At 45.1% G+C, this 23073-nt stretch overlaps 1 long non-coding RNA gene across 2 annotated transcripts; it reads right to left on the bottom strand.

Moving 5' to 3' along the window:
- Window positions 1-1630: 1630 nt before the first annotated feature.
- Window positions 1631-17266, bottom strand: LOC310709167. 2 transcript variants are annotated; one of them, XR_014527379.1, is made up of 3 exons: window positions 16620-17266; window positions 10573-10765; window positions 1631-2610 (listed from the first exon to the last, which is right to left on the bottom strand). It is a non-coding gene; the product is annotated as an uncharacterized lncRNA (long non-coding RNA). The 2 variants fall into 2 exon arrangements; XR_014527380.1 differs by lacking the exon at window positions 1631-2610 and adding an exon at window positions 3310-3667.
- Between the last annotated feature and the right edge of the window lie 5807 nt (window positions 17267-23073).

Here is a 23073-nt window from a genome sequence, read left to right as displayed (position 1 = left end):
CCAACCAATCAGTTACCTTCTGCACCAGCGGCAACCTGCAGACCATCTTCAAGGGCAGCCCCACATTGAGTGCATTGCAGTAGTCCAAGCCGGAGGTCACTAGAGCATGGACAACTGAGGTTAGGATATCCCAGTCCAGGAGCAACTAGAGCTGGCAAACCAGCCTAAAGCTAGGCAGAAGCATTCTTAGCCACAGAAGCTATTTGAGACTCCAGTGTCAAGTTGGAATCTAGGAGTGCTCCTACACTATGACCCTGATGCTTCATGCTTCAGGGAGATTGTTGGTCCTCCCAGAACAGGGCACACACCTAATTCCCAGACACGAAAACCACCTGCCCACAACACTTCGGTCTTTCAGGGTTCAGCCTCAGTTTATTGGCCCTCATCCAATCCATCACTTCCTCCAGACACCTTCAAAGAATAAATCATGCCTGACCAAACTTTATTCTTGATAAACCCCATGTTGGTTAGTAGTAATCAATGCATTCTTTACTAGATTCTAATAAACTACCTCTTTAATCATCTGTTAGGTTGCAAAGGAAGCTCTCTGCATTAATTGAGTTGCAAGGTAGAACGGTGACTATGCTCATAGTGAAATGGAGGCTGAGTCTTGCCAATTGACATTGTAGAAGCAATATCTGAACCAGGAGCATTGCAGTTCATAGCTGGAGATGTAGGAAAGTGCCTTGTTCACAATAGGGATGGGCAAATCCATCAATTTCAGCTTCTTTCAGTTCCTCATTTTTCCGATATTAAATTCAGTTATTCACATTTTCTCATCAGTTTTTTATTTTCTTTTTTAAAGTCCTCATGAATGAATTTACCCTAACATAAACATTTGCATTTTTGCCAAATATACATATTTTTACAAAACATATTTCCCTTAACATTTATACATTTTCTAGCATAATGCATTCTTGTATGCAATTTTCACTAATATAAGCATTCCATGCACAGTTTGGTGTGTGATTTTTTGGTAGACATTGCCTGGCTGGAAAACTGCTTTGCAAAATGCATTGAGGTGTGAATGAGGTATATTTGCCTTTAAATGCTAAATCAATCCCTAATACCAAATGAGACTATTTGTCTATATAGCCCAGGATTGTCTACTTTGAGTACCAGTATCTCTCCTGGGTCTCAGGCAGAGTTCTGTCCCACCACCAACTAACTGATCCTTTTAAGTGGACAACTTGGGGAATGTATCTGGGATCTTATGCATTCAAAGCATTTGCTGTGCCACTTAGCTATGATTCATCCCCATAGCTCTTTAGCCATTAGAGTAGCTCATTCCATGGTCTTGAGACTCAGACAATGCTTTAGCTCTTAACAGCTGCAGCCAACACAATGAATTCCATCAGAGGCATTTCAGGTGCAAAGGTATCCCTTCTTTCTCTCCACTAGCAATGGACTAGTCTGGTTCCTGGCATTGTATGCCATCTAGTGGAAGCATTGCAAAAGAAGATTTTGTTGACTTGCAAAGCATGATTGCATTTCCTCTGCTCATACTTTGAAATGTATACAAGGGAGGGAGCAGAAAGGGTGGATGCAAATCAGGTAATAAATGTGTTTCTTTATATCCTGGATGAAGAATTTGATTTATTTTCACAAACATCTTTTCCAGCAACATGGTCTGGAGGAAATGAGTTTTCCTAGTTCGAAGGGATGATATTCTGCATCTAAACTCAATTTAGTTTTTCCCCCTGCCTATGGCAGGCATAAAGCTGCAGTTCTTGAACCAACCTACATAGCATGGCCTTCCATGTAGAAATTCTTCTCCCCTAATCACAAATTATCTGAATTTGGTTGTGGCTCTGCAGAGAGGAGGAGAATGTGCAACATGAGTTCGAGGCAACTCCTGGCTTGGAGGGCTAGATGTGGAATCAGGGAGTGTGCTAGCTGGCAATTCAATCTGGGCAACAGCCAATCCACAGCAATGCACACAAGGAGGAACAAGGAGGACCCTGCTAGCCCCTTAACAAATCCCTCAGTACATGTGTGTGTGGCTACAGGCACACTGGGGAGGAATGTGGCCAACACATGTCTCTCTTTCTTACCCATTTTTGGCTGACATTTTAAACAGATTCCTCCCATCTTTGAGCTTTTGCCTCAGGAATATCAGATTCCCAATAATGAATGCATGGTTTTGCATCTCAAAAAGACACACAACACATTCATATTGAGATTGCCATGTGGTAGTGGCTGTGCAATTATCATGAACACCTATTGACCAGCAGGTCATGAATGTTTGTGTCCGTGTGGCACTTTGCAACCTCTCTCCTTCTCTTGCTCTTTTGGAAGCTTTTAACTTGGCATTTTTAAAGAAAGAGTTGTGCCTAATGTTATAGCTAACAGTTAAGAGCCAAGATCTGAACCAGAAGGTCTTTGAGCACAGTTTGAGGGGGAGGGGATGAAGAATTACCAGTATCTCCACCAGGATTTGTTGAAGAAAATCACAAATGTGCATAAATGTGCACAAAACCTATACAAAAGGGTAGCGAAAATCTTTCCTAACAGTTGTTTTTGCAGTGGTGGTGCCACATGTCACGCCATTGTGCACATTAGCGGCTCAAAATGCAGCTAGGTCATTCTTTTTCTCAATTTGGGTCAATGCTGGTTGGAGAAAAGAAGTGTTAAAATGCAGTATTTCATAAGAATTGGCAACAATAGATACAAGAAAGACATTGTCACACGGCACAGGGAACCACTGCCTGCCAAGCCCCCTTACAAAATAAATGTTGCCAACCTGGCACCCCAAACAGCAGGTCCAGTTCCCATTTAAATTTCCCCAAGTGTTCCAGAGTGACACTACGTCATAGGCATTGTGGGAAATTAAAATGGCAGCTGGGTTCAGCTGCCCAGTGCTGTTTAGAGCATTGCTTGGAGGACTGTTTGAAGCCTACTAGAGTTCAACAAAGGAGGAGAGGGCCTCTGGTTGGCCCAGGAGCCCTGCCCAATAGTGCATCAATCTTCCCACTTTAGCGTAGAACAAAAAAAAGTTCTTTATGACCTTTGTATACAACAGAGGTGAGGAAAGGTTGCCAGACTCCTTAACTCCCATCAGTCCAGAGCTAGCATGGCCAGCGGTTAGGGATGATAGTAGTTGTAAAGGTAAAGGTAAAGGGACCCCTGACCGTTAGGTCCAGTCGTGACCGACTCTGGGGTTGCGGCGCTCATCTCTCTTTATTGGCCGAGGGAGCCGGCATACAGGGAGTCATGTGGCCAGCATGACTAAGCTGCTTCTGGCGAACCAGAGCAGCACACGGAAAAACCATTTACCTTCCCGTCAGAGCGGTACCTATTTATCTACTTGCACTTTGACATGCTTTCAAACTGCTAGATTGGCAGGAGCAGGGACCAAGCAATGGGAGCTCACCCTGTTGAGGGGATTCGAACCGCCAACTTTCTGATCGGCAAGTCCTAGGCTCTGTGGTTTAACCCACAGCACCACCCGTGTCCCAGGTAGTAGTTGTAGATGTTACTAAACATCTGGGAGGCCACTGGTTCTCCATCCCTGCTGTGGTGGTTCCTTTGGAGATGTTCTTCCTTTGCCCTCCATGCTGAACATATCTGGTGGCCTCTCACTCATATACAATTTATATAAGCCAGTCCAAGAAGGGTCTTCCTTCCTCAACATCCTGAGCCAACTCAGTAAAGATACAGCTGCAACCTGTGCGCGAGAGTGTGTCTTGTGTTATGTGTTTGTACGATTCAGCCGAGAAAAATAAACTTTTGGTCTAGTCTGGTTATGAAAGCAACGATGTCGCCTGGAAACTATGCAAGGCCAAGAGAACATCCTGTATCGGGAGGCGGACGGGAAGGGGAGGACGGCGGCTCAGATTGAATTCAAAATCAGTGGGAAATATAATTACTCCGGCTCCAGCCACGATCAATCTGAGTAAGTGAAGTGCCTGTAAAGAGGCTGAGAATGCAAAGCATGCGAAGTAATTTGTAAAAGGTGTTTGGCTTAAACGCAAAGACATGTTGTTGTTGCTGCGTTTGCTGTGTAAGGCTGGATGGGCCCGGCTTCTAGTGGGTGGCAGCTTCTGAACCATAAAGCAGTGTTTCAAGAGTAGGAGAAGATGATGGGACTCAAGCTTGCCTGGACCCAGCATTCTCTGATCTGGAAGCCGTTTCCTGTAATCCTTGATTGTGAAAACTCTCTGTTGTCATTCAGTGAGGGACCGAAACTCACATCCAACACTTGAAACACAAAGAATCCTGGGAACTGTAGTTTATTAAGGGTGCTGGGAATTGTAGCTCTGTGGGGGTAAAGTGCATCCCCAGGATTCTTTGGGGGAAGCAATGTAGCTTAACTTGTGCTTTAATAGTAGAGGGTGAATGTGGCCACACTGCACCTGATTGGGGCACTTTTTTCTATTCCCAGTGTCCCTACACAAATTAAGCCCTAGGGTGAAGAAATAGTCAGCATAGCCCAACGAATGCTCCCCTTGGCATTGACATTGTCCAGTCAAGAAAACCCATAGGGCCTCCACCACTGTGCAAGGAGAGGTCACACAAACAGTTCTGTCCTTGATCCTACAGGAAGCAGGTGGGACAAAACACATCACTCAAAACAACTGAAGCAGATGTGGCTGATTGGCACAGTTTCTTCCACTTAGAACAGAAGAGCTCACATAGACATCTAGGTCTCCTGGTTAACGTGCCTCTGCCCAAAAGCTCCTTGTCCTGTCACTGATTTTCAGTTCTGTTTCAAATCTAGTCCTCTGTTTTCAGATCAGTTTCCAGATGGGAATAATACAATGTGAAATAACTAAGGCAGGACCCCGGGGAGGCTGGGGAATTTGAAGAATTTCTTAGTGGAATGCGGCAGCAGCTGAAGTTTCCATTGCCTGCGTCTCCAAATATGAGAAGGAGAAAGAACTCAGCACCAAGCAGACATGGCTAATGTGGAAAGCAGAAGTCTGTCTCCTGCTCCCTGGACCTTCAGAGAGGAGGGTACCTATAGAATTCAAGTGGGGAGCCTGAAGCTTTGGGGGGGCAGGAGCTGAACTCACCCAACAACTTCCGTGTGTGTGTGTGTGTGTGTGTGTGTGTGTGTTTTGTTATTTTTAAAACACACACCAAAGTTGTGAAGTGGCTGCAATGGCAGGAGATGATGGGGAGGAGGATGGGTGAAGGTTGCTTGGAATTTGCTGGGGCCAAATGACACATTGCAGCAGAGATGTTGTCTCTTTCATGCATCTCTGTCTCTTTCATGCTTTCACATACAACAGCCAGAGAATATCCCATTCTGGACTGGGTCCACAGCATAGGGGCTGGAAGGGAAAAACTGCCACCCTGGGCTCCTTCAAGAGGAAAGCTGGGATAGAAATCAAACTATAGTAAATTGGGGAGAGCCTAAATCCACCTCTAGATCCCACTCTGGAACACCTGGTTAGCATTATGCTCATTTCCTAAAAGGGATGCTGAGAGCTAGATCAGGGGAGGAACCGTGCTGTATTGGACAGGGTTGCACTAGATGACCCTGGAGTCCCTTCCAACTCTATAATTATGTGGTTCATGTGCATGGTGCTTGGGTCAGAATTTGAGTTACTTCAGCTTCAAACCCTGAGCACAGGGAGCTCTTGGAACAGACACATCACTTTCAGGTGGCTCAGAATATGATCATTTCCACATATGAGTGACAAATAAGCTTGCCGGATCAGGAGCCTCCCAGAACCTGAGATTCTGGGAGGCTCCTGAGATCTAGGGGTGGCCCAGTCACAGGGGGAGACCCTCTTTCACCTCAACTGCCATGTCCTTTTGTGACATCACAGGAGGCCCACAGACAATGGCAACAGCTGGAGAGGCATCAGCATGGCCTCCCCAGGCCTGGCAATTGTGGGGTACTTGAGCCTTATTGGCCATGTTAGGGATGGAGCCAGGGAGCTTCTGCAAAAAGTGTGTTGTCCAACCTGAAAGTGTGCTTCCAGACTGGACATTATTTAGCAAAGCAAAGTACAGCACACCTGTATTGGTTTGAGGCCGAAGATGGACCCTAACAGGCACTAGAATGTGATATCCAGGAGTTTATGACAAGGCTCTTTCATAGCCTGCTCTACTAACTTTGATGGATGGATGGCAAGGATGCGGCTGGGGGTTCATTTGCCAATGAAGTGCATTCCTCTGTCCTCTCTCTCTCCCCTCTTCCCATTGGACCATAAAAACACATGCTGGGAAATAGCTGAAAGGAAAGGGAGGAAGCCCTCTGTTTTCCTTTCTAAATTTGGGCCAGCTGGAGCTGTTTGAAGCATTTAAAAATAGCCACGAAGGGAACCTGCCTAGTTCCTGTTTGCTTCTATCTTCCACCTTTTTTGCCCCTCTTTGCACTCCTTGCAGCTACAAGAAATAAACTTCGGCACATAAAGCAAATACTACCAGATCTGGATCGTATTCTGAGCCACCTGAAGGGGGTGGGGCTGCTCCAATGGCTCCCTGTGCTCAGGGCAGAGTATGCTGCATGCCTGAGGAACTTTTGGAGCCAAAGTAACTCAAATTCTGGTCCAAGCACTATGCACATGGTTCCTGCCCTGATCTAGCTGCCAGGATCCCTTTTAGGAAATCAGCAGAATGCCAACCAGGTGTTCCAGAGAGGGATCCAGAGGTGAATTTAGTCCTTTCACCCCTGCCCTGTTTTCATCTCCCCACCAAAAAGCTGAGGGTTGCAATTTCAAGTTCTATAACTTGCATGTTTAGGGTAGCACCATGCAGACTAGCAATAGGTTATAAAGCCCACTAGGCATAGTGGTTCATAAAGACCACTATAAAGGTAAAGGTAAAGGGACCCCTGACCATAAGGTCCAGTCGTGGCCTACTCTGGGGTTACTCATCTCGCTTTATTGGCCGAGGGAGCTGGCGTACAGCTTCCGGGTCATGTGGCCAGCATGACTAAGATGCTTCTGGCAAACCAGAGCAACACACAGAAACGCCGCTTACCTTCCTGCTGGAGTGGTACCTATTTATTACTTGCACTTTGACGTGCTTTCGAACTGCTAGGTTGGCAGGAGCAGGGACCGAGCACCGGGAGCTCACCCCGTCACGGGGATTTGAACTGCTGACCTTCTGATCGGCAAGTCCTAGGCTCTGTGGTTTAACCCACAGCGCCACCCGCGTTCCTATAAAGACCCATTTCCCCAATAATGACTCCAATAATACCAGGCCAGCCCACTCATGATGTAAGGTGAGGCGACCATCTCAGGCGGCAAGATTCACAGGGGCAGCAGATCCGGCCTTCAAGGAATGATTGGCAGCAAGAGTTGAGGCATGTTCCTTGGAGGCCAGATCTTCTGCCTCCTTAGCAGCCTCCCCCAAGGCCACCTCTATAGTATAGGAGGCACTGCTGGTCTCCTGCCACCCTTGTTCCCAATATAGATCTTTATTTCCCCACTTGTTATGTGTAGATCTTCGCTCACCCCTTCTTCCCTGGGTGGAAGGGGACACCATTTTGTGGTTTGCCTCAGGTGCCAAATTGTCTTGGGCTGGCCCTGCCTAATGCTAATGGTTACACAGCAAATGCTTCTCCCTGATCCAGTGAAATAGTTGGGCTGCCCATACCAAGCCAGGTTGCATGCTGAAATAAGGGAGAGAGATGTTCCTCCTTCGGCTTCAAGCTCTTCCCACCACCACCACCACTCAAGTTATTTAGGAGCACATTTTCACCCCCATGAATGGTTTATCTGACCTCAAGTACATAACCGGACTCTAGCAGTGCAACAGTTATGCCTGCCCACAGCCCACCCTAGAGCCTAAAATAACAGTCTTGTGTGATGCGATGTTATTAATTCCATCCTGGTGTGTTTATACGACCAAGTACCAAAGAGGTCATAAAGCGGTTATAATAAGTGCTGACCGATGGCTCATAAACTGACCCCTGTAAAAACACAGGGTGGCAACACTCTGAAATGTTTAGGTCTCTATGTGGTTTGCCACTTTGGCCTCTCTGCATGGCCTGAATGTTATGCCCGTAAAATAGTTGAAGAGATCCTGCAGCCCTGTTGGCTCTGAAGTGCAGTTAGCAGCTCATCAGAGAGACCTGGGAGTCCAGCTGACTTTCCACTCTTCAGAGATTGTTGTTGACAGTGCTTCAAATGCCCTGTGAATGATGACTATGAGCAGCAAAGCTATGAGACTGTAATATCAGACTGGGAAAGCTTAGTCTTACAGGTTGTGATTATAGAAAATCATAGAATTATAGAGTTGGGGGTCTAATCCTTTGCTGTGAAACAGGAGAAACAGGCATGCAGACCATTGGCTCGTGATTTGCTTTTGTACTCTAGATCCTTTCAGTCCCAGCATGGCTAATGGTCAGGGACACTGGGAGTTGATAGGACCTAGAGTCCAAAAACATCTCGCGAGCCACAGGTTCCCCATGCCTATTTTAAACCCATATTTCAGATATACCTATAACATTGTTATACGCTCCCCACTTCCCCCAAGCAGTAAGAAGTTCCTGGGCATGGCTATCAGGGCATGGCTCTTGCTTGGAGGAGCCATCACTAGAGACATATTGCTTTTTAACTATATTAGATTTATTTACAAATATGAAAGCAGAGCACAGGTGTAAGCCAGAATATAGGAACTCAAGAAGCGAGCAGATCCAGTGCCACACTGCAGATCTCCAGAGAGGCATCTGAAACCCCAAGATTCTTCCAGACCTCACAGGTTCCCATGGCCGGCCCAAGATATTTTGCAGCCTGAGGCAAAGGACAAGATGACACCTCACTCTATTCCCATTCCATGCAAAGAAGCAGACTAGACTGCCAGTTGAATCTTACTTGTAGCCTTATCCTACAGCACACCTGAGGAAAGCAATCTAGTGACAGGGGTGCAGGAAAGACTGCCCGGCACACACAGTTCCATGCTTCCACAGGGGAGAATGCCTGGGGGCTCAGGAGGAACAGCCAGCAGACTGCTGCTGCTGCTATCCCCTATCCCCTATCATCAGAGACAATTGTCCCACTCTGCCTAATGGACCTTGCCAACAAAGGTCCGTATAGTTAAAGCTATGGTTTTCCCAGTAGTGATGTATAGAAGTGAGAGCTGGACCATAAAGAAGGCTGATCGCCAAAGAATTGATGCTTTTGTATTATGGTGCTGGAGGAGACTCCTGAGAATCCCATGGACTGCAAGAAGATCAAACCTATCCATTCTTAAAGAAATCAGCCCTGAGTGCTCACTGGAAGGACAGATCCTGAAGCTGAGCCTCCAATACTTTGGCCACCTCATGTGAAGAGAAGACTCCCTGGAAAAGACCCTGATGTTGGGAAAGATGGAGGGCACAAGGAGAAGGGGACGACAGAGGACGAGATGGTTGGACAGTGTTCTCGAAGCTACCAGCATGAGTTTGACCAAACTGTGGGAGGCAGTGGAAGACAGGAGTGGCTGGCGTGCTCTGGTCCATGGGGTCATGAAGAGTCGGACACGACTAAACAACTAAACAACAACAACAACAAGCTAATGGTAGGGCTGGCCCTGCAGCTTGCAGTGAGCATGCTTGCTGTCTAAAAAACTGGTTTTTCGCACAGAGAGACCTCGGATCAGTTCCTGAGACAGTGTGTTACTTTCACATAGCCTTTCCCTTTGCATAAACATCAACCAGGCATCCTGAGCAATTAGCCAGCAATCTTCCTAACAAAAGGAAGCTGCAGCCAGAAGTAGTTGCCCATAGCACCATGTTGTGTGTGCATATATAAATGTGGCAAATGCACCCTGCATAATAACGTAGAAAGCTGTCTTATACTGAGTCTTGGTCCATCTAGCTCAGTATTGTCCACACTGACTGTCAGTGGATCTGCAGGATTTCTGGCAGGTTGACATTCCTAGCCATACCTGGAGAAGCTGGGGTTGAACATGGGACTTTCTGCATGCAAAGCAATCTGTACTGCCAGATATAAATGTCACGGGGATCACAGTAACCTTAGATCATTAGGAATGTACTACATGACAATTGGGTTAAGTATTGGACATATATTGGAATTAAATCTTAAATGACTCTAGCGGGATTGGAAACAACTCTAACAGTAAATGGCTAGTATGTGAAAGAAATAAAATATGTGAGTATAAAGTTTATTTGATACTTACCAAAGTTGTAGAAGGAAGTCCAAGGCTCGGCAGAGCCTAAAATGAATGTATTCTTGACTTACGGATTGATTAGATTTTGTGCAACTTAAGTATTGAATTTTGTATACGTTTGTTTGTATTTATGTATAACATGTATAATTACTAATAAAAATTTATCTGCAAAAAAAAAAAAAGGAATGTACACTCTGTGACAAATGCACACTCTGAGTTCCTCCGGCTGCTTCACATGGGTTTGAAATGGGAAGTTACTCTAATCCTAATAAAATGTTGCCAATGGCTGCCAAATCCTACTTTCAGCCCCAGAGAGGTTGCTCTTCAATGCAAATTAAAAATTCTGTTTCCACAAGTTGAAGTTTCCTTAACTCTTAATGTTTTTGCCCAATAAACTATGTGTCATTCAGGATGTGGTGCAAACTTGACCCCAGTGGATTCATTCATTTCCAAAAATGAAGGAACATTGGCGTTGAAGCAGCACCATTCACAGTCACTTACCTTTTCTCTGAACCCAAGTTTTCTTGTGGACCTTGGGGGGAAACTTATTTTAGCCTAGACTTGCATCACGGTTGAGGAATGATCAAGAGGAGTGCCAACTTTATGAGAGACAGCCAGTCGTCCACAAACCGAGGTAGCTGACTCCCTAATGATCTGTTTCCAGATTCTCGACAATTGACTCTTTTGCCAACATCTACACACAAGACAAACACTTTTAGAGTTTTGACACAGCAACAGCCAACAATTCAAGGAGTGAGAAAATCTCAGCTGCAAGAAATAGGTATCATTGCCTTTCAAAGCAAAACAAAATACACACCCAAAAATGGCTTATTTTCTGCAATTGTAGGGATAATAATCCTGGCTTAATTTACAGAGTTCTTGTACTATGCAAAGCACATTGAAACAGGTTCTATGAGTGCTTTGTCTGGTTGTTTTGTGACATTACATATGTCATGTAAGAGCTGAAAAAAAGATTTGAACATGCAGTCCTCTGAGATTGATGCCTTTTCCCACTGCACTCCTCTGATGCTGAACTGGCTTGTCACAGGTGGCTGTGGATACCGGGCAGCATTCGGTAGCAGTCTGCCAAGCATAGCAATTGCTATGACAGCTATCTGTATTGACCACTACAATCCAAACCCCCTTTGCAATGGGTTGCAAGGGAGTTGGACTGGCTGGAGATGTCCCTGCGCCTTGCCCTGCTGACTTCAGCCCAGTGAGTGGTACCAGCATCACCCTGCAGGTGTAGAGATCCCCATTCTGCCCACCAAACTCACTGACAGGTGAGAGCCCCACCCAAGTGGGGCGTTCTGGCGATGGGGAGCGTTGAAGCCTGGCTGCGATGAACTGGATCCTGCAACAGCAGACTCAAATCCAGACACATGCAACAATTTGCCTCTCCCCCCACCTTCTACCCTGGCCAGTGTGAGCAACAGGATTGAAGATGCAGCAGTGTCTATGATACTCTGCCATGCCCTGTTGGGTTTAGATTGCACTGCCCACGGTCAAAGTGAGTCCATGCATCATGTCCAACGTAAAGACAATGGCACTGTACTTTTTAAAGCAGAAAACATAATGGCAGCAATCTGTCTCCTCTGGAACCTCAAGTCAGCAGGAGAAGTCAAGCCTCTGTGATTTTTACAATTAACCACCTCCCCTGAAGTAGCCCCTGCAGCTGCTGACACGGGTGATGAAATCTCACACACAGGTTTTGTGACACAAACACCCCCCTCCGGAACACCCCTCTCCATTGGTGGAAAGGTGAGCACACAACATCCACACTAACACTGGGGGATAGCTGCAGTCACATTCTATGCACCAAACTTTATTTTCTAGAATCATAGCACTATATATATTTGTGGTAGCAAAGCAAGGAGGGTTATTTTACAAGTCAAATATTCTGTCTATGACAACAAGAAGAGAAGAAGGTTTTGTTTTTTTAGTTTTTAGTTTTTCCTAAAAGCTCAACAATTTTGGTGGTTTCCTAAAGAAAAGCTCAACAATTCTGAGGTCTTCCTGAAAAAAGCACAACTTTTGGGGTGCCCTGGTTTTTACTTTTTGAAATATGGCAACCCTATAATGCAGCCAATATAAAGCAGCAAAATATGCAAGAAGGTAAAACTGAAGTAAGCCCATGCATAGATAAAACAGTTATATTTATAAGAATATTTATTTAGAAGAATGTTTATAAGCTCATCAAAAATACCAAGGCAGTATGCAATAAAGTTAGTGTAAAAAAAGGTAAAGGTAAAGAACTCCTGACAGTTAAGTCCAGTTGCAGACGACTCTGGGGTTGCAGCACTCATCTCGCTTTACAGGCCGAGGAAGCTGGTGTTTGTCAGCAGACAGTTTTTCTGGGTCATGTGGCCAGCATGACTAAGCCGCTTCTGGCGCAACAGAACACCGAAACCAGAAAAGCACACGAAAACAGCGTTCACCTTCCCGCCAGAGCAGTACCTATTAATCTACTTGCACTTTTGCCGTCCTTTCAAACTGCTAGGTTGACAGGAGCTGGGACCAAGCAATGGGAGCTCACCCCATCGCGGGGATTCGAACTGCTGACATTCTGATCGGCAAGCCCAAGAGGCTCAGTGGTTTATACCACAGCGCCACCCACTTCCCTTAGTGTACTTAGTGTGTTGTTGTTTAGTCGTTTAGTCATGTCCGACTCTTCATGACCCCATGGACCAGAGCACGCCAAGCACTCCTGTCTTCCACTGCCTCCCGCAGTTTGGTCAGACTCATGTTGGTAGCTTCGAGAACACTGTCCAACCACCTCGTCCTCTGTCATCCCCTTCTCCTTGTGCCCTCCATCTTTCCCAACATCAGGGTCTTTTCCAGGGAGTCTTCTCTTCTCATGAGGTGGCCAAAGTATTGGAGCCTCGCCTTCAGGCTCTGTCCTTCCAGTGAGCACTCAGGGCTGATTTCCTTAAGAATGGAGAGGTTTGATCTTCTTGCAGTCCATGGGACTCTCAAGAGTCTCCTCCAGCACCAAAATTCAAAAGCATCAATTCTTCGGCTATGAGCCTTCTTTATGGTCCAGCTCTCACTTCCATACATCCCTACTGGAAAAACCATAGTTTTTACTATACGGACCTTTGTTGGCAAGGTGATGTCTCTACTTTTTAAGATGCTGTCTAGGTTGTCTTGTACTTAGTGTACAAGTCAATAAAACTCCTGTTCTCATCTATCATTCCTTTTAAGTCTGTTTGAGCTGAAATCTGTGGGGAAAGATAGCTGGAGGTTGGACTGGATGACCTCCAAGGTTCCCTGCAGCTCCACAGTTCTTATGGGACCAGCCACAGCATGGCATTATGCCATACTGCGCCTCCACAAGCCCCTAGAACAGTCAGTAATGTGCCGAATTTCTTGTGTTGTATTCCAGAATGTATATGGCACCTTGGCTACACAGAGCTTGCCTTAAAGACCCATGCAATTCCCAAAAGAGGTTGGAACATTTATTTCAACAAGAAAGCCAGAGAGCCTCCTGTGGAGAATAAAATATGACTATATGATGGCAAAAAGGACTGGCCTGTGTGGAACATGCCTGATTTGCAGCCAGTTCAGCAAGCGCATAGTGCCCTCTAATGGCTGCTTGGCACAAATACCAACAGATTCATTAGAAATGCAGGAAGTTACACTATAAGGAGACAAACCTTTGGTCCCTAGAAGAACCACTGGGCAGTGGGCCAGGTGGAGCCTCCACATCCACCCCAAAGCTTCTCCTTCACCCACCACTGCAAATAGGCTAGAAAAAGGCCTCCTATTGTAGCCAATAAGGGAGGGTTAACCCTGCTGAAAATGCCCCACAATGGTATATTTAGGCTTGGGGAAAGACTCCAGTTACTTCCAGTTGGAGCCTTTTTCAAGCTTGGTAAAGTGAAAAATGTACTGTGTGTTTGAGAGAGAGAGCAGGGGGGAAGGAGGCTGAGAGGGGGCTATGTGTGGCAGCCTGCATACGCAGGACAATTTAGTTAGGCAAAAGGTGAGGTGACCTGATAGAAGTTGACAGAATTATGCATGGCCTAGAGAAAGTGGGCAGGGAAGTTGCTTTTCTCCCTCTCTCATTACACCAAAATACGCGGACATCCAGCGAAGCTGAATGTCGGAGAATTCAAGCCAGATAAAAGAAAGCATTTTTTTAAAATGCAGCACATAATTAAAACTCCGAAGTTGCTGCCGCAGGAGGTGGTGGTGGCCTTTAAAAGCAGATGGGACAAATTCAAGGAGGATAAGGTTACTAGCTGCAATGGCACTACTCTGCCTCCACGGTACGGGCAGTAGTGCTTCTGAATACCAGCTGCTGGAAACCACTGCATGAGGGATACGTGAAGGAGCATCTCCACCCTCATTGTTCAGCCTGGACACTGAGGTCCAGCTCCAAGGGCCTTTTGGTGGTCCCTCCCTGCAGTGGTGGAGGAGCCTTCTCCAGCACCCGGGGTGGCGCAGCCCGTACGGACTGCGCATTTGCGACATCCTGTGCGTGCGCACTCTGTATGGAATGCCACACATGTGCAGTCTGTATGGGCTGTCGTACATGCGCAGTCCGTACAGGCTGCAATTCGTGCGTACTGCCACTGTACAGACTGTACAGATGGTGCACGCACTCGGCTGCTCTACAGCTGGGGGGAGGCAAGGGCCTTCTTGTCACCACTCCCTGAATGGCACCCGGGGTGGCCCGCCCCCTCCACTCTCCCTTCCTACGCCCCTGCCTCCCTGCGAGAATTGAGGTTACAGGGAACCAGGCAGAGGGCCTTCTCGGTAGTGGCACCTGCCCTGTGGAATGCCCTCCCATCAGACGTCAAGGAAATCAAGAACTATCTAACTATCTGAAGAAGTGTGCATGCACACGAAAGCTCATACCAAGAACTAACTTAGTTGGTCTTTAAGGTGCTACTGGAAGGAATTTTTTTTATTTTGACTATGGCAGACCAACACGGCTACCTATATACTATCTGACTTTTAGAAGACATCTGAAGGCCGCCCTGTTCAGGGAAGTTTTTAATGTTTAATGTTTTATTGTGTTTTTAATATTCTGTTGGGAGCCACCCAGAGGGGCTGGGGAAACTCAGCCAGATGGGCAGGTTATAAATTATTCTTATTCTTATTCTTACTTGGAGTTATCTCACGCTTGGACTACTGCAACGCGCTCTACGTGGGGCTACCTTTGAAGGTGACCCGGAAACTGCAATTAATCCAGAATGTGGCAGCTAGACTGGTGACTGGGAGTGGCCGCCGGGACCACAAAACACCGGTTCTGAGAGATCTGCATTGGCTCCCAGTATGTTTCAGAGCACGATTCAAAGTGTTGGTGCTGACCTTTAAAGCCCTAAACGGCCTCGGTCCTGTATACCTGAAGGAGCGTCTCCACCCCCATCGTTCAGCCCGGACACTGAGGTCCAGCGCCGAGGGCCTTCTGGCGGTTCCCTCATTGCGAGAAGTGAGGCTACAGGGAACCAGACAGAGGGCCTTCTCGGTAGTGGCACCCGCCCTGTGGAACGCCCTCCCATCAGATGTCAAAGAGATAGATAATTACCTGACATTCAGAAGACATCTTAAGGCAGCCCTGTTCAGGGAAGTTTTTAATATGTAACGCTGTACTGTTTTTAACACTGATTGGGAGCCACCCAGAGTGGCTGGGGAAACTCAGCCAGATGGGCAGGGTATAAATAATAAATTATTATTATTATTACTTGTGCTCAGGTCCTGCTTAAAGGCATCTAGCCAGCCACTGTGAAAGCAGAATGCTGGAGTAGATGGACCATTGGCCTGGCTCAGCAGGCTCTTCTTATGTGAATGTGTATGTGAGGGATATGTTGCAGTGTGTGTGTGTGTGTGTGTGTGTGTGTGTGTGTGTGTGGCGTGTGCTGGCCCCATTCAGTACGAGATACAACCATGCCCATTTTGGACATGCCCACTTTTGTTTTGGCCATGTCCACCACATGAGCCCTTTGCAAAAGGCTGTTGACAAGGAAATGTGGTCCCTGGTCTAACTGGCAGGTGCCCCAGCAGCGTAGTGGTAAATATAGGAGTGCAGACTCCCATCACGAGTCCTTATACCTGCCCACCCTCATTATGACCAAATGACAGAAGTGAACTTTAAATTTCTGGTTACAGATAGGTAGCCGTGTTGGTCTGCCATAGTCAAAATAAAAAAATTCCTTCCAGTAGCACCTTAAAGACCAACTAAGTTAGTTCTTGGTATGAGCTTTCGTGTGCATGCACACTTCTTCAGATACACATCTGAAGAATACACATTCAGATACACATCTGAAGAAATGTGCATGCACACGAAAGCTCATACCAAGAACTAACTTAGTTGGTCTTTAAGGTGCTACTGGAAGGAATTTTTTTATTTAAATTTCTTAACTTGCAAAATTCCGTGGGCCCAATCCACCCAACTAACCTGAGGCAGAGTGCAGGTGAGAGAGGAAGAGAATGAGATACTCTCTACAGTGCACTGCACAAAAAGAGGTCAAGTGTGCAGAGGCGGTTGCTTAGTGTGTCATCTGTACCCAGGCTTGTGTTTAAGCTCTTTCCTCACTAACCGAGAGCATTTTCTGATTGCTGAATTGATAAGCTTGTTTATCTGGTAGGCAGAGGATTGCCCAAGAGTGCTCTAGAAGATGGCATCAGTTTACCCTGCTGTGGAAAAAAAGAAAGGGCCATGTCATGACCATAGATGTGGGTGGCAAATAATGAGATACACACACAGGAAAAGCACAATATTTGCTGACTGCAAGTGCACCTTTAGTTTATAGCAAAAAACCAATGATTAGCAGTGCTGGGATCTACCAGGCTAGAAGCATCCAAGATGGCCATATGCTACCACCAGAATCAGAGACAACATGCATCTGAATACTACCAGTTCCTGGGTGATCGAAAGCTAGAGAAAAATATGGCCGTTATTGTGCAGCTTGTGATCTTCACATGTGGGCCTGTGGGAAACAGGATATTGGATTAAATAGGCCTTTGGGCTAATCCACAAGGCGCCACCTTCTATTATTGTTTTTAAGACTCGCATGTGAAAGTACACACAGATTAAGAAAGCCTGTCTGACTCTGAGTGGTGCATATTTCATGAAGAAGAGACTTTACCAATGGATGAACCCTTTATCAGTTTTCAGCCTCCATATGCCTGTTGCAGGTTAACTTTCTGACCCCAGGAAAAGCATACATCCAACAAGCATGTTGCAGGAAACAAATTGTGTGGGTTTAAGCCAGGCTATTTTGTACTCATGTTTTATCTTGAAATAAATTAAAATGGAGGCAACCCAATGTGAAAAGTAGGCTGCCAAACAGAGTCTGCAAACAGAGTCTGACTGTTTCTGCCAACACTGTTACAGTATAAGTCCCATTAATAGCACTGATACTTTCGTGTGTGAATTATGCCATTTAATGCTACACAGGAAAATAGGAGGCTGCCTTCTACCAAGTCAGACCATTGGTTCATTTAGATTTAGCTCCTCCCAATAAGGAGCAGGACTCAGAGAACTGATTTTGCTATTAGCATATATGATGATTTTCTTGGAAAGAAGCACTGCAGCTGCACGTTAAATGCATTTGTTCTGCTGAGCCAGCATAGTGTGTGCTACATTCCCAAAGGATGCCATTGTTTATAGCACACACAATCTTCTTGTGCCAAGCTTTGTAGTTAGGGTCAGGGTGATTTTAATTGGCCTGACCTTGATCCAAGGTATCTATTTTTATCCTTAATCAGATGTTGCTATGGCTTTGAAGGCCAGGTTGTTTTCTAAGCAAGGTTTCCTCATCTTGCTGTTTGATTCAAAGCAAAAGTGTGTGTCCACCTTACCAGAAAACCATTGATGAACAGTTCCCAGAACTCTGTTATCTGATCACAATGAATGAGTCTCAGTATGCATAGAAGAGATATGATTGGCTATTGTTCCTTAATAACTAACTAGGGAAATAGAAGCTGGATTGCATTTTTTTTTTTAATGAGAGATTTACCATTTTAACTTTTCTTCTTTCCAGCAGATCAGTGCAATCAGAAAGCTGCATAGCACCTAATCAAATCCACATCTGAATGTCTGCTACCTCCTTCCAAATTCCATCTTAAGACTGTGACTAATACAGATTGCAATGTTAGCCAATTTTTGTGTTCTCTCTGAACCTTGCTTTGCTTACTATCTTGAACTGTTCTGGAAAACTTAAAAGTTTGCACACACTTTTGTGACATCTTGGTTGACCTAATAGGGGAATTACCCTAATGGGGATTTTGCATTCTTTACAGAAACTAGTTAGAGCACGGGTCACCAATGTTGTGGCGGGCACTATGTACATTTGAAATTTTGAAAAAGTGTTGTGGGTGCCAGTCATAAAATGGCTGTCATGGGTGGCATGATGTTAACACCAAATTGTTGCTGTGGGGTAACATACCCTCCAACACGCTGTGACGAAAAACTGGGACGGCATCTTCCAGGCCACACTCCTGCAAGTGGCAAGATCACAGCCCTGGTTGCTGCACATGGGAGTAGCCAGGATTTTTGTGGGGGTGGATATGCCTTTTGTTAGGAGGGGGGACCAAACCTCAATTTGCGATGTATTTTTATTGATTGGGGGGGGGAGCTGCCCCTCCCTGCCCCCTCCCTTGGCTACGCCCATTCTGCTGCATCTAAAAGAGCAGAAAAAGAGGCAGGACCACAAAAAGGTCCACCATCAATGTGAGCAAGGCTCCTACATCAGCCACACTCACAGAGAGAAGCTCTTTACACCTCTCCCCTGTTCAGATGGAAGTGAGGATGGGTACACAGTCCTTGAATCCAATGAAATGTGGGCATATCTGAAGGTGTATGTTGAACGCAGGAGAGGCAAAGCCAGTGCAAACAGGAGCTGATCAGGAAGAGAAAGCAGACTACTGTGCATTTTTTATTTTGAGGGGATATTTACTGAGAACTTTTACAGGCACCAGTTGGAGCTACTGGCTGGAACACTGACACCTATGGGTGCAATGTTGGTGACTCCTGTGTTAGGTGACAGATTGGAATGTGAAGTCCATCACAGCCCAGGAAGGTGACAGAACTGGGAGAAGACTACAATGTTCCAATACCTCTGGCCCTACTTACCAGTTATGTTGGTAATTTGTTTATTATTCTCTCTTGAGGCAATAATGTAAATAATGTGCTACTTTTAAAGCGATTGTTTTTAATTGTTATTATCTTGTAATTAACAATAACAGGAAGGTCTTGCAAAATTAGCATTTGAAAGCTTCAACAATGCACAAAAGGAAACACCAATGGGGAGGCGAAATTGAATGCCCTTTTTTGTTCTCAAAAAATGGATTGCAGTACAGTGGAACCTCGGGTTAAGTACGTACTTACTTCGTTCCGGAGGTCCGTACTTAACCTGAAACTGTTCTTAAAATGAAGCACCACTTTAGCTAATGGTGCTGCTGCCGTGCCGCCGGAGCACGATTTCTGTTCTCATCCTGCAGCAAAGTTCTTAACCTGAAGCACTATTTCTGGGTTAGCGGAGTCTGTAACCTGAAGCGTATGTAACCCGAGGTACCACTGTATCCTCATTTACTGTAGACTCTGAGCAATCTTAGAACATTGTAAAACCATAGATTAAATATGGCATCAGATGATTTCTTTTACAGTATTCAATAAAATTATTCCTTCGTATTAAAAAGATCACAGGGGGGGGTTGTTCTCTAAATCCAAGAAAATGTGTTATTTTAGCCACAATGGCAAATTCCTATATTTTGCCCTGCCATTATTTGATGGAAGGTATCATAAACAATTTCAGCTTCCTTGCAAATCATATTCTAGCAGCTGCTAACATATGTGAGATTCACAGATCTTTCCACATAATTTAGCAAGAAAAATACCAGATGGAGAGGAATTTCATACCGTCACTAGTATTTATTTGGCTTTTGAGTTTCCTCAAGCGTTGGTCAAATTAGAATCCCACCACATGTGAAAGAAGTCTCCGCTTTGTTTCTGACACTTACATCATACAGATGGATCATTCTTAATAATTTTTATGTATCATGACTGGGGGGGGGGGCGGGGTGTACTATGTATTCATAATTTTGAACTGGAATCTCTGATCGCCAGGTATATTGGTGATTAGTTTATTACTCTCTGTTGTACAACTGTAATGTAAATAACATGTTAACATTTTAATCATCTCAGTTTTATTTTAAAATGATTGGTTTTATATCACTGAGAGTAAAGCAGCAAAATGTTTTTGCATGATATTGTTGTTCCTGACTCTTACATGGTTTCATAGTTTTGTTGGGTCAGGGATTATTCCCCTTTGTTGTCTTGGTTACTGCTGCAGCAAAAACAACAAGAGTTCTGCATGTGATGTTTCTATGCAAAACTTGAATGTATACAGGATGAAAACAGTGACCTGATCATTCACAGCAACCATTAACTGGTGATCATAACAGCTTGTTTCTAGATCTGTCATCTATTGGTTCTAATAATTCGTATTACCTATAAATACACCTTTTCTCCAATAAGTCCTGACCATTGCATACATGGTTCTCTCCCTCCCCGTTTTATCCTCACAACCCTGTGAGATAAGTAAAGCTGAGAAACAGTGACTGACCCAAGGCCACTCAGTATGTTTCATGGCTGAGTGAGGATTTGAACCCTGGCCTCTGAGCTCCTAGGCTAGGCATAGGCAAACTCGACCCACCGGATGTTTTGGGACTACAATTCCCATCATCCCTGACCACTGGTCCTGTTAGCTAGGGATGATGGGAGTTGTAGTCCCAAAATACCTGGAGGGCCGAGTTTGCCTATGCCTGTCCTATACCAACAACTCTTAATCACTAAACCATACTAGCCCTATTGGTCCATACAACTTCCTTCTCTGCTAGACTACTGGGAAAGGCATATCAGTTTTTTTGGTTTTGCACTGTCATAGACATATGCAATTACCCTTGCAGAGTTAGCCATCTACCAACCTAGAAGCCCGTACCACTCCCTGAAGAATGCTTCTAGAGCAGCCTTTCTCAACCTGTGGGTCCCCAGATGTTGTTGAACTACAACTCCCATCTCCCCTAGCTAGCAAGGCCAGAGCTCAGGGATGATGGGAGTTGTAGTCCAACAACATCTGGGGACCCACAGGTTGTGAACCAGTTCTAGAGCAAGCATAGTGGATATGTTGGCATCCAGGTTCGGTTGGACTCCAACTACCATCAGCCTCATAGCCTATGGTCAAAGATGGTGAGAGTTGTATAGTCCAGCAACATATGGAGGGCACCACATTGGCCAACCCTGTTCTGGAGTGTATTGTATCAAGGTGTGTCGTACTGTGGTATATATTTTGTAATGTTAGCATCACAGATCATTACACAGCACTTCCCAAACGAGTTTCTATTTTAAATTAAAATTAGAGGCACACTTCACACTTTCGCCTCCAACAGTTTGCTTCCTCGGAGTAAAAGTGTAACAATCCTCAGAGGAGCCTCCCCTCTACCTCCCAACACCATTTCTGTATGAATTTCAGAGGGGTAGCTATGTTACTATGTTGTAGTGGGGAGAAGTATTAGAGTGAGGTCAGAGAAATACAATGCAATAAGAACAAGGCAGTAATGATTACTTACAAGCAAAATAATCACACTGAGCAATTAACAAGGCACATTTGCAAGCATATTTATAGGTCCCTATACGTTTATAGTTTTCCTATAGGTGCTACTTGAAAGCATTTGTGGCTGCCATGGGATAAAGTGGTTCTCATAGTGGCGCCCGCCCTGTGGAACGCCCTTCCAGCAGATGTCAAAGCGATAAACAACTACCTGACATTCAGAAGACATCTTAAGGCAGCCCTGTTCAGGGAAGTTTTTAACGTGTGATATTTTACTGTATTTTCGGTTTTTATGGAAGCCGCCCAGAGTGGCTGGGGAGGCCCAGCCAGATGGGCGGGGTATAAATAAATTATTATTATTATTATTATTATTATTATTATTATTATTATTATTTATTTATTTATTTATTTATTTATTTATTTATTTATTTATTTATTTATTTATTTATTTATTTTCAGTGGGTGGCAGGATTCTGTGCTCAGGTAGGTGAAAAGCAAATAAATGTACATGACTAGAAGTGTGTAAGAGACTCAGTGCATGTTTCTGGGCTTGTGTTTGAAAAAGAGATGGGCAGAACAAAGGCTGGAAGTAAAGTAGGAAGTATGATAGCACTTAGCAGATCTAAGTATGTGTACCTAAGTATATGCATGCACATTTGATTACATTTACCCTTTATTGCCCTTTTTTTCTTCCCTTCCTTTTGCTTCCTTTTGCTGTCTCTTTCCTGACCACAGTTAAAATGCAGGTTGTAAATTACTCAGAGTCAGTAGGAACCTGTTCATTATTTGCTTATGCTCCAGTCATGTGTATAGGCCTGCATAAATAAATAAATGCAGCAGGACAGTGATTACTCACTCAGTGAAGAAGGGAGAGAGCAATTGGAGCCAAATGCACAGCATAATGGAAAGGCAATCTTTTTACTTCAAGAACATGACTTCTAAACTACAAAAGTGTAAATCTGATTCTACTGTCAGGTAGCTAATTCACTAGTGCTGGGGTCCCCAAGGTGGCAATGGTGGGACCATGGCAAACCACCCAACTTTTGGAGACCCAAAACTGGGACGCACATCTTCCAGGATGCGTTCCCAGGTGAGTAATGTGATCTGCCCCTCACTCTCCCATACCCCCCCCAGCACTTTTTCGGGACAAGAGCACAGTGCAGGATCGCAACACCCAAAGGCTGCCATGATCTCAACACGAGAAAACGGGATGTCCTATTTTTTCCGGGCACTTGGCAGGTATGCCATGGCACTCCCAGACACCCTCCTAGGTGCCCATCTATGAGGGTCTATTGTTCACTTGGTTGTTTGGGTATGGTGGCCTGTTTTTTTTCTTATCTGTATATTATTTGTTTTAGGGTCTTCATAGGAGTGTTCCCTGTTGTTGTTGTTTGAAGACGGGTACTGAGCATTACCACCTTTTCGTCAGTGAGATGGTTAT

The sequence above is a fragment of the Podarcis liolepis genome (genome assembly GCF_965112155.1).
Source record: "Podarcis liolepis genome assembly, chromosome: 6".
NCBI classification, from domain to species: domain Eukaryota; kingdom Metazoa; phylum Chordata; class Lepidosauria; order Squamata; family Lacertidae; genus Podarcis; species Podarcis liolepis.
The sequence above is the reverse complement of the archived record's forward strand: the minus strand, read 5'-3'. Positions and strand labels throughout refer to the sequence as shown.